The sequence below is a fragment of the Canis lupus genome, chromosome 1, assembly GCF_048164855.1.
Source record: "Canis lupus baileyi chromosome 1, mCanLup2.hap1, whole genome shotgun sequence".
Lineage (NCBI taxonomy): Eukaryota > Metazoa > Chordata > Mammalia > Carnivora > Canidae > Canis > Canis lupus.
Window position 1 is genome coordinate 56,067,361 of NC_132838.1, and position 9,537 is coordinate 56,076,897.

At 49.2% G+C, this 9,537-nt stretch overlaps 1 long non-coding RNA gene across 1 annotated transcript; it reads right to left on the reverse strand.

Moving 5' to 3' along the window:
* Positions 1 to 1,013: 1,013 nt before the first annotated feature.
* On the reverse strand, positions 1,014 to 8,831 carry LOC140617432 (uncharacterized). Its single transcript, XR_012017676.1, has 3 exons — positions 8,708 to 8,831; positions 8,238 to 8,420; positions 1,014 to 1,253 (listed from the first exon to the last, which is right to left on the reverse strand). It is a non-coding gene; the product is annotated as an uncharacterized lncRNA (long non-coding RNA).
* Between the last annotated feature and the right edge of the window lie 706 nt (positions 8,832 to 9,537).

Consider the following 9,537-nt stretch of genomic DNA (forward strand, 5'->3'; position numbering starts at 1 on the left):
GTCCATCAGGGCCTCCACCGAGTAGCCATCAGCTTGCCTGCCACCTTACCTGCCACCAAAACCCCAGTGTCCTGAGAAAAGTCACATACGTGAAGGAAGGCTACAGTCTGGCCACACAACGTTGGCTCGAAAATCAAGTGTTTCCCTTTCTTAGCACTGTTGTAACGAAGTACCATGAAGTGTATCTCCCTCAGTACTGGTTCCAGAGGCCAGAAGTTTGAAACCTCTGGCATGGGCAGAACCTCTGAGGTCCAGGGGGGCCTGGGCGGCTCAGTCCATCCAGCATCTGGCTCTTGATTTCAGCTCAGTTGTTGAAAGCCATTGGAATAGAACAGGAAGTCCAGAAATAGATCCAGTAAAAGAAGAAAGAGCAATGTACATCCAGACAAATGGCCAATGTCCTTAACATAGAAAGAACACTTATAAACCAATAAACCAACAAGTAATCTAATGGGAAAATGGACAAAGAACATGAACAGATAATTTACCAAAAAGAAAATATCACTGGTTCTCAACTATATAAAGTCACACTCAAGCTGATGCAAAACTAAACTACAGGGAGGTAGTGTTTTCAAGTATCAAGTAGGCAAAGATCAAGAAGCTTAATAACTACTGCTGGGCAGGCTTTGGCGATCTTATACATCACTGGCAGGAATGTATATTGATATCACTTACATGAAGGGATATTTGACAATATCTATCAAATGTAAAATGTAAAAGGACATACTTTTAACCCAATTCCACTTCTAAAATAGTATGTTACAGCATAAATGCTCCAACTTTCTGGTTTCAGGACACTTTACACATTAACAATTACTGAGGATCCCAAAACTCCTGATATTTACCATATTAGAAATTAAAACTGAAATTTGAAAGGTATCTATTATAAAATAACAATAATCCCATTGCATGATAACATAAATAGCACATATTCTATTAAAAATTATGTTTTCAAAAAAAAATAGTGAAAGAACACATTGTTTTATATTTTTGCAAATTTCTTTAATGTCTGGTCTGAGGGAAGATACCCGGGCCCCCAAAGCTGAGTCTGCATTCGGCCTGACATGTTGCTTTGGTTGAAGAATGTGCAGGAAATCTGGCCACAGTCCAGAATGAAGATGGACAAGGGAGTCCCTTGCCAGTCCCCTGGAAGGGTCTCAGAGCTGCAGGGACCATGCTTGGAGAAGCCGTGCATCACCGATGTTCACAAATGTGTGAAAGGAATCACATCAGCTTATTCACTGAGGTGTTGTCTGTAACAGTAAAGCATGGCAACAAAGAGATCCTCAGGAGGGGCTGAAAAAATACGTGGAAGTGGAATTCTATGCAACCATTAAATTGAACAACGTGTCATATATGCTGAGATGGGCCAACTCCAAAGTATCAGGCATCGTCATGCAAGGTGCATTGTTGAGTGCAAAGTCACAAATAAGCTGCCGGGGAGTGTATGTAGTCTTTATTAATCATAAACATATACATCAACTATGTCTGGAGGGAAATTCGTGGAAGCTTTCCTGATGCTGCTTCCCAGGAAGGGCCTAGGGCACTGGTGCAAGGAGGGGGTCGTAGACTCACTTTTCATGGCACTCTTCATGCCTTCGGAATTTTGTATCATGTGTGACTGTCTGGAGACATTAATAAATTAATGCGAACTCAAAATTTAACCTATTTTGCAAGGTGATTCTGAGAACAGAGTGAAGGAATGCATAGAAAAATGGTTGGCCCATTGTAGATCTTCAATAAGTGATCGCTGTTTTAATAATAACCACACTATGTCAAGTAATAACTCCAGCTTCCAGACTGTGCAACTCTGGTCACCCCCATGAGCACGGCAATCTCGACGATGCCTCCTCAATGTTACTGCTGTCCCAGATCTGGTCAGAGCAGCACAGTACAAGAAATAGCCTCCTGGGCCCATTAAACCTTTTTTTTTTTAGTGTGAAATATTTCACATAAATAATTCCTGAAAGGGTATCCCTCTTCTCCCCATGGGTCTGATTAATCCCCATGAGAGAGAACCTTCCCCAAATCCAAGTGGTTTGCTTGCCCTTGGCTGGGACCAGGATGGCGGGTGGACTGTGGGTGCTGTATTTGCTCCTACATTTTGGGTATGTTCTACTTTTCTCCAAGGATTTATGTCCATCGAGGTGTTTTAAAGCACCTCCCTCATGTCTGCTCCCTACATGTGCATTTAGAACCCAGCCCGTAGATAAATGTTATTTCCGATGCATAGTTCACGATCTCGGGGAACATAGATATTTCTTCCTCTGCATTGTTACACATTCGCAACCTAAATTTAAGATGCCCTCTATTTAGGAAAAATGTCCCATCCACCAAAATCTCAAAATTACCTTGATCTCCGTTTCAAACAGCCAAATAACAATGAGCACCTGGCAGCCACTAAGTCAGCTGGGATGCCAGATGGTCATGGTCCACACTTTTTCCCAGTCTCTCCTGAGTCAATGTGGCCATTGCCCCAACTCCCTCCTCCCAGAGTTCTGGAGGAGGGGAGACGTATTTGATGTATTCTTAGAGTCTGAAACCACTGTCACTGGCCTGTTGAGTCAGGTCCCATGGGGCCTTGGGCTTGTGTGATGCTGGCTGGCCTCTGCTGTGGTCTTAGCTAGAGAGCATGTGCTCCTTCATTCTTTTTTCTTTTTTTTTTTTAAGATATCTTTTTTTTTTTTTTTTTAATATTAACAAACACAACTGAGAAAGGCCAGGCTGGGAAAATTTAAGCAAATTGCTCAAGGCCCTGCTATAGCTTGCTAGATTGTAGAGTTGATGGAAGCCTTTTGAATCTAAATCTTCTCTAGCTAAGTACACAAGTTGTTCCAGAAGATTCACTTGTGAAGTGTTTTTATCATCAATCCTGGAAATTTTTTTTATAAACTTATTTTTTATTGGTGTTCAATTTGCCAACATATAGAATAACACCCAGTGTTCATCCCATCAAGTGCCCCCCTCAGTGCCCATCACCCAGTCACCCCCAACCCCCGCCAACCTCCTTCATTCTTAAATCTATTGAATTTTCCTGTATCGGTGCCAGGCAGGTAGATGATGGTAAGACATGACCCAAAGGCAAAGTCAGAAACCATTCAGATTTCTGATTTATGGTTTCCCTTTGAACGCAGCTCTCCTGGCTGGAAAAACAGACAAACAAATAAACTTAGTGCAATAGTGTTTTCGACCTCAGCTTGTCCTGGGCTAACCATACAAATCACAAACTTTCCTTTAATGTTATTTTGAATGTAAAAATAAGTACTGTTACTAAAACCACACAAAACCAAAGATATTTCTAGAAGAAAAGTTGTCTTGATTTTGAAAGACATATACGGTTTGCTTCCAACGCTTGCCTTCTCCCCCAACACTGAGGTCAGCCTCCCACACACGGCTGTCCTCCGACTCTGCCTCACCTGTGCCTCAGGTCGGGGTGAGCCCGTGGACCGTGCTCGCTGCAGCAGACCCCTGTCACCCGGTGCAGACTCTTTGGAGGACAGAGTGCAATGAGGTAGGTTGGAGAGCTCTGTGTAGCCACTGTGGGGATTGGCAGGTGAATGTCAACAGTGAGGTGCTTTTCTCTGGCCCAGGGAGTGGAGGGTGATAATCGCCTAGAATTCCCAGGAATGGCTGGTCACTAAGTGCGGGGGGAAAAGTATTTGGAACTCAGAGGAAGTGGTGTGAGCAGCCATCAGAAGTACTGCCTCTGTAAACATCAGTCAATAACCCTACACGACTCTGCTCATGTGGTTCTGAAGCTGCAAACCCTGAAAATTGGATGTGAGATAATCCATCATTGATCAAAAGTAGATTTATCTCTATTTCTGGGAATGTATCTATTGCTGGAGCAGGGTGGCAGGTAGCCAGGTTTGAGGGGTCACCCAAAGAAAAGCTTTGGGGACGTGGGCAAACTGTCTCCACAAACTCCTCTCCCTGGACAGCTCGCGCTTTCTTGGTGCGGGTGGTGACCCCTTGGACCTGAGGCCCAGGCCAGGTGCTGAGGGCAGCGGCTCCCTTCACAGGCTCTTGCTGGCTGGCCACAACCCCTCCATCCTCCATGTGATGCCCAGAGCCTCATGAGGTCCTCGTAGAAGATAAACACACTGCCCTCGGCCAGGAGGTCAGAGCAAGCACACAGCGGAGGAGTGGGTGATGGGAACTCCTGGATGCATTGTCTCTCATTGGTCTTTACTGGGAGGCCAACAGTTTCGTTACCAGTCGGCAGAGCCTTCTGCACCTGCTTCTGCAGATTTGCACATCTTCCCGAAGGGGCCACTTGACCTTCTGTAATCTTCTGTGCAGCTGGACTTCCTGCTCCTAAAACTGGCTGTGTAACGTGACGTAAGTCTCCCTGCAGTGCAGCCCATTACTGTTTGCTGGGAATCCCCTGCTTTCCTAACTGGACACAATGGTCTTGAGGCTCTGGTTTTCCTGGACTTTCAAGGTTAAAACCACAGGGATAACGTTTACGAGCCGGGTGCCAGGTGGAGCTGAATGGGGACTCTGGTGCGGCTCTGGAGCATGGCCGCGGGACCCTTCCCTCAGGACCCTGTCTGTGTGAGCCCCTGATTTGGGTGGGGGCCAGGCACCTCCACACAGAAAGGCCTGTCAGATTCCAGGGCACAGAGTCATAACCGGCGGCCTGGGGTGGGAAATAGGGGATCCTCATGGCGGCCCTATTTCAGGGGAAGAACCAGACACAGCAGCAGAGGTAGCTCTGCTCAGCCTGGTCCTGTGCCTGACCACCTGGATGCCTCCCAGGGCCAGGTGGGAGTGCTGTGCCGCTGCGGAGACCCCTCAGACCCCACCCTGCTGAGTGCAGACAGGGGAGTGGCCCCCTTCTCCTGTATAGGGGCACCAGCAGCCTGGAGCCAGGGCCAGGGCCAGGGCCAGGTGGTGTCCAGAAGCTCCAGAAGCCACCTGGTCCAGGGCCACCTGTCTGGAGGAACTGGAGCCCAAGTGGCAAGGTTTTTGTTCAGCTGGTCCTGGTCCGGAACATGACCGTGTCTGATGGGGGTGCACATGGTGATCTGGGGGATCCTGGAGCATTTGGGAGAGAGAAGGGAACAGCTGGGCTGCTCGGCCAGGCAAGTGCGGCTCACAGCAGAGGGGCCTTCTCAGCACCTCCGCCAGCCCTCTGGGGGTTGTGCATCTGTGACCCCCAGCCTCCCCCCTCGGGCCTCTGCCCAGTGCTGGCTCTCCTCCCTCGGAGCCCCCCACCCCCGCAGCACGGGGCGCCTTGGGTTGATGAGATTGATCCCAAAGCCTATGGCTGGCCTGAGAGGAGAGCCTACTCCCTCCTGGCTGTCCCCTGGGCCTCCTGGACTTCCAGAAGCCACTAGCTGACCTCCCGCCTGCATTCCCCATCCCGGTGCTTGGCTTTCCGATGCTCTGGTAGCAGCCCCCATGCCGTCACAAACTGGTTCCAGCTGGGCATTGCACCAACTCCGGGTGGAGCCGCTCACCCAGCCTGTTGCCCAGATGCCCTACAATGGGTCTCGAGGGCTTGTACCTTTGCTGCCTGGCGCTGCCCAGCACCTGCCCTTGCTCACAGCCTCTAGAGACCTCCACCTTCCAGTATCCCCACCCTGACCTCCTCCTGCCAGTGGCCACTTTGGGGCAACTGAGAGATTGGTTCTTCACCTGGCATCAAGTGGCACTCCTCTGCACTTTGGGGCGTGTTGTCCAAAGCCCAGTCCACCTGTCCAGCCTGCTGGGGCACCCAGGACAGTTCACTTCCAGGATCCTGGGCCACCCGGCAGTGCCCACTTCCAGGATCCTGGGCCACCTGGCAGTGCCCAGTGGGCTCCATGTGCTGTGGGGGCCTTGGAAGCTTGCATGGCCTGCTCCATCTACTTCTGGCTGAGTCTTGTGTGTCTCCCTGTGGGTGTTCCTTGCCTCGTTCGGCCCCATGGCACCTGGCCTTGTCCCAGCCCTGTTGGAAAGCACTGAGCCCTCTTGGTTTACAGCATCCTGGTTTATGGGATGAGTCCCAGTCTGGATTCAAATTCTTCCAAGAGGGAGCATTGCCGGTGCAGGCTGAACCGGTGATCCCCTCGCAGGATCACCTCGAGTAGAGTTCCTTGCCAGGCCACCTGGTGCCCAGCCTCCATCACTTTGCTCCGTCCCTGCACCGTCCCTGTCCCCCTCCACGCTGGCACCTCCCTCTTCTCCGTGTTGTAGGACGCTCCTGCCTTCAGGGCTTTGCAGTTGCTGTCCACTCCTGGAGCATCCTGCCCAGGGTCTTCTTGTGCTCTGCTCCTTGATGCTCAGGTCTTGCTCACAGCTCACCACCCCTAAGAAACCCTCCCCGGCCCACCTGGGAAAGCAGCGCCCCTGGTCCCACGCATGGGATCCAGCACAGCACACTCTTATGTTGGTGTACTTCCATCAGTAAGCAAAAGTGGTTCGTTCATTTATTTATTTACTTACTTATGGGGCTCTCCTTCCATTAGGATTACAGTTTCCAAGGGAACAGGAGGCTCACCTGTCTTTCCCCCCGAGGGCCCCAGAGCCCGGCACACAGTGGGTACTTGGTCGGTGTTCGGGACGACAAGGAGAGGTAATGCCAGCAGGTCCACCCCTTCTGGAAGCAGGCAGGGCTCAGGAAAGAGCGTCATCCTGCTCGCAGAGAGCGCCCCAAAGTACATCCGTGGCGAAGAGGATTTCCTACACTGTAACCCACCACGTTCAATCCAGAGCACACGAGCAGCGTCTGCACAGAAAACACTCCGAAGGCACTGTCTCTTCTGAGTTCTCCATTAGCAGAGCCACTAGACACCGTGTTCTTTGTTTATATCCACTGACTTCTCTCCAGTGCTGCTCTGGGGGCTCACACGCCATGGATTTTCCAGCCATTACCCCATCCACTGGGCAAGGGAGCCTTGGAGGCTATCACCCCAAGGTACAGAGGAGGAAGTGTGGCTTCAGGGAACTTTCTCCTCATCCATGCTCATATTAGCAGGAGAATTGTTACCAAATTCAGATAATTTCAAGTCCCTGCTATATAGTGACTCTCTAGCAAAATTCATAATCGATGCCCATGATCTTTCAGTTTAGGATGTCTTAGAGCCACCAAACTTCATGCATCCAAAATCCAGAGAAATCATGTGCCTCAGATTGAGACAGCAAATATTGACCGTGCTGTTTGGATTGTTCTGAGTCTAGTTACCACTATTTACTAATTCTGCTATACTTTCCCTTAATTTTTCCAAATTTCTAGCAAACAGAGCTACCTTTGTTATATTTATATGTCTTCATATAATATTGGTAAATAGATCTTTATTTTTTTAAGATTCATTTATTTATTTGAGAGAGATTGAGAATGTAAGCAGAGGGGAAGGGCAGGGAGAGAGATAATCTCAAGCAGACTCCGCTCTAAGCGTAGAGCCCAACGTAAGACTCGGTCTCACGACCCTGAGATCATGACCTGAGCTGAAACCAAGAGTCAGATGCTCAGCAGACTGAGCCACCCAGGTGCCCCATCAAATAGACCTTTAAATAAAATTTTTACTCACTTGTGTTTTGTCAAAGACTTGTCAGAAACGTTAGAATAAAAAGAGAGAGAAATGTAACAAATACTTTATATTTTACATTCGCCTATTTTCTGCCAATAATCAATAGAAAACCTATGGCATGCTGCTGGTAATTGTCCTGTGTGCCAGGCACCCTGACATATGCTACCCAGACTGTGTCATGTAGTCCTCACAATGATCCTGTGAAATAGACATTAGCTCCATCACATTTTAATCCAAATATAAGCCAGGGCCCCACATGGCTCAGGCTTGCTCGGCTTCACATACAAAGAAATACAGTTTAGCAGCCAAAAATAGTCAGAGGGTTGCCAGCTCTCCCAGCACCTTTCTGGAACCAATAGAGAGACTTGGTGTCCCCTGTATCCGTGCCCTGGGACAGCGGTGAGAGCACCAGAACTGTGTGGTCTTAATGTTCAGAAGGCTAGGTGTCCAAAATGGGGGTGCTGGCAGGACCAGCGTCCCTTCTAGGTCCCCAGGGGAGGCCCCTTCCTTGCGTCTTCCAGCCTTCCTCCGTACCCCTGGTGTATTACACCTGCCAGTTCCTGCGGCCTGGGTCTCCCTCCTCTCCCTGCAAGGACATCAGTCCTATGGGACCCAAGGCCCACCTTTGTCCAGCATGAGCTCAGCTTAATGTCAACAAATGTATCCACGGTGACTCCATTTCCATTAAGTTCACATTCTGAGGTTCCTGGGAGGACATACCTTTGGGGAACATCCCAGGACGACCTCTGTCTTGTATTGTGTTGTCCTATGACCCACTGCTCCTCTGATGGCACATGCTTTCCGGAGCCCTGACTCTCACGCTGACGATCTGTCCTCCTCCTTTGTCAGGTGGCTTTCTGTCACTGACATGGCTGTGGCCTGCCTTCCTTCTTCCACTGGTCACTGGAGTGGGGGAGGAGGTGAGACCATCTGTAGACGAACCTGTCTTGGAGGCTGGGGAAGCGGGGAGGGGTGGGGCCGTGTGTGGAGCTGAGCCGGTGGTGGCCACAGCTGGTTGGCGCTGAGTCCTATGGCCGGTACCCCCTTCTGTACCCACCACTTATAACGAGGCTGCCCTCTTGTCCCCTCTGCCATTCTTGGGGTCCATCGATTCCTGCTTTCTACTCCACCAGGAAAGGAAGCTGTGGATGAGCGTGGGGAGGGGGTCCCCTGGGGTGTGAGCACAGTACCTGGTCTCCTGCATCCTTGGGGCTCCAGCAGCACTGCCCGGGCTCTGGCATCTCCTCACACTCGCAGAGTCAGACTTCCAGTCCACGCATAGTCGGGACTTTCTTCTCATCACCTTCAACACCTGTAGCAATAGTGATTGTAAAATTAGTGCTTAGAATCCATACAATTAAAAAAAACACATTTCAAATGCAAAATCTATAAACATTATAAAAATCAGAAATGTGTATTTATGAAAGTAAAATATTGAACACATATTATCATTTTACAACGGCCTAAGATTTTTGTAAATAGTATTTGAACATGTGCTGAACACGCCATGAAAATGAGCAATAAATTATTAACGGAAAAGGAAAATGAAATCTGGTATCTGGTGGTGTATTTCTGAACAATGGGACCTGACGTCAGAGGGCATCTGTGGTGCCGGTGCTGCAGCAAATACGTGGTGTGACTCGTCCCCCACTGTGGCAAGCTCCCCCAACGTGCTCCAGAGCACACAAAGGAGGGGTGACTTACCTTCATCTCCCAGTTGTTACCAGCATGGACGGAGATTCTGGGGCACAACCACTGTCATGTGAACACGCTACTCTCCCAGAAATATCTTGAATTGGAGTGAGAATTATTCTTGTCCTGGAAGCTTGGCTTTGATCGCTATCAGTTTCTTCTTCTCTTGAGGATTTTGGAGGTGCAGAAGCTTGCTTACTAAATAAATGTTTCTTGGTCTGATTTGATATTTTAAAGCAACATCAATCACTAGTATGACCCAATTTAAAAAAGCAGCTTTTCCCAAATCAGGACAAGAGCCCATGGATTTAACCCCTGATTCCACATG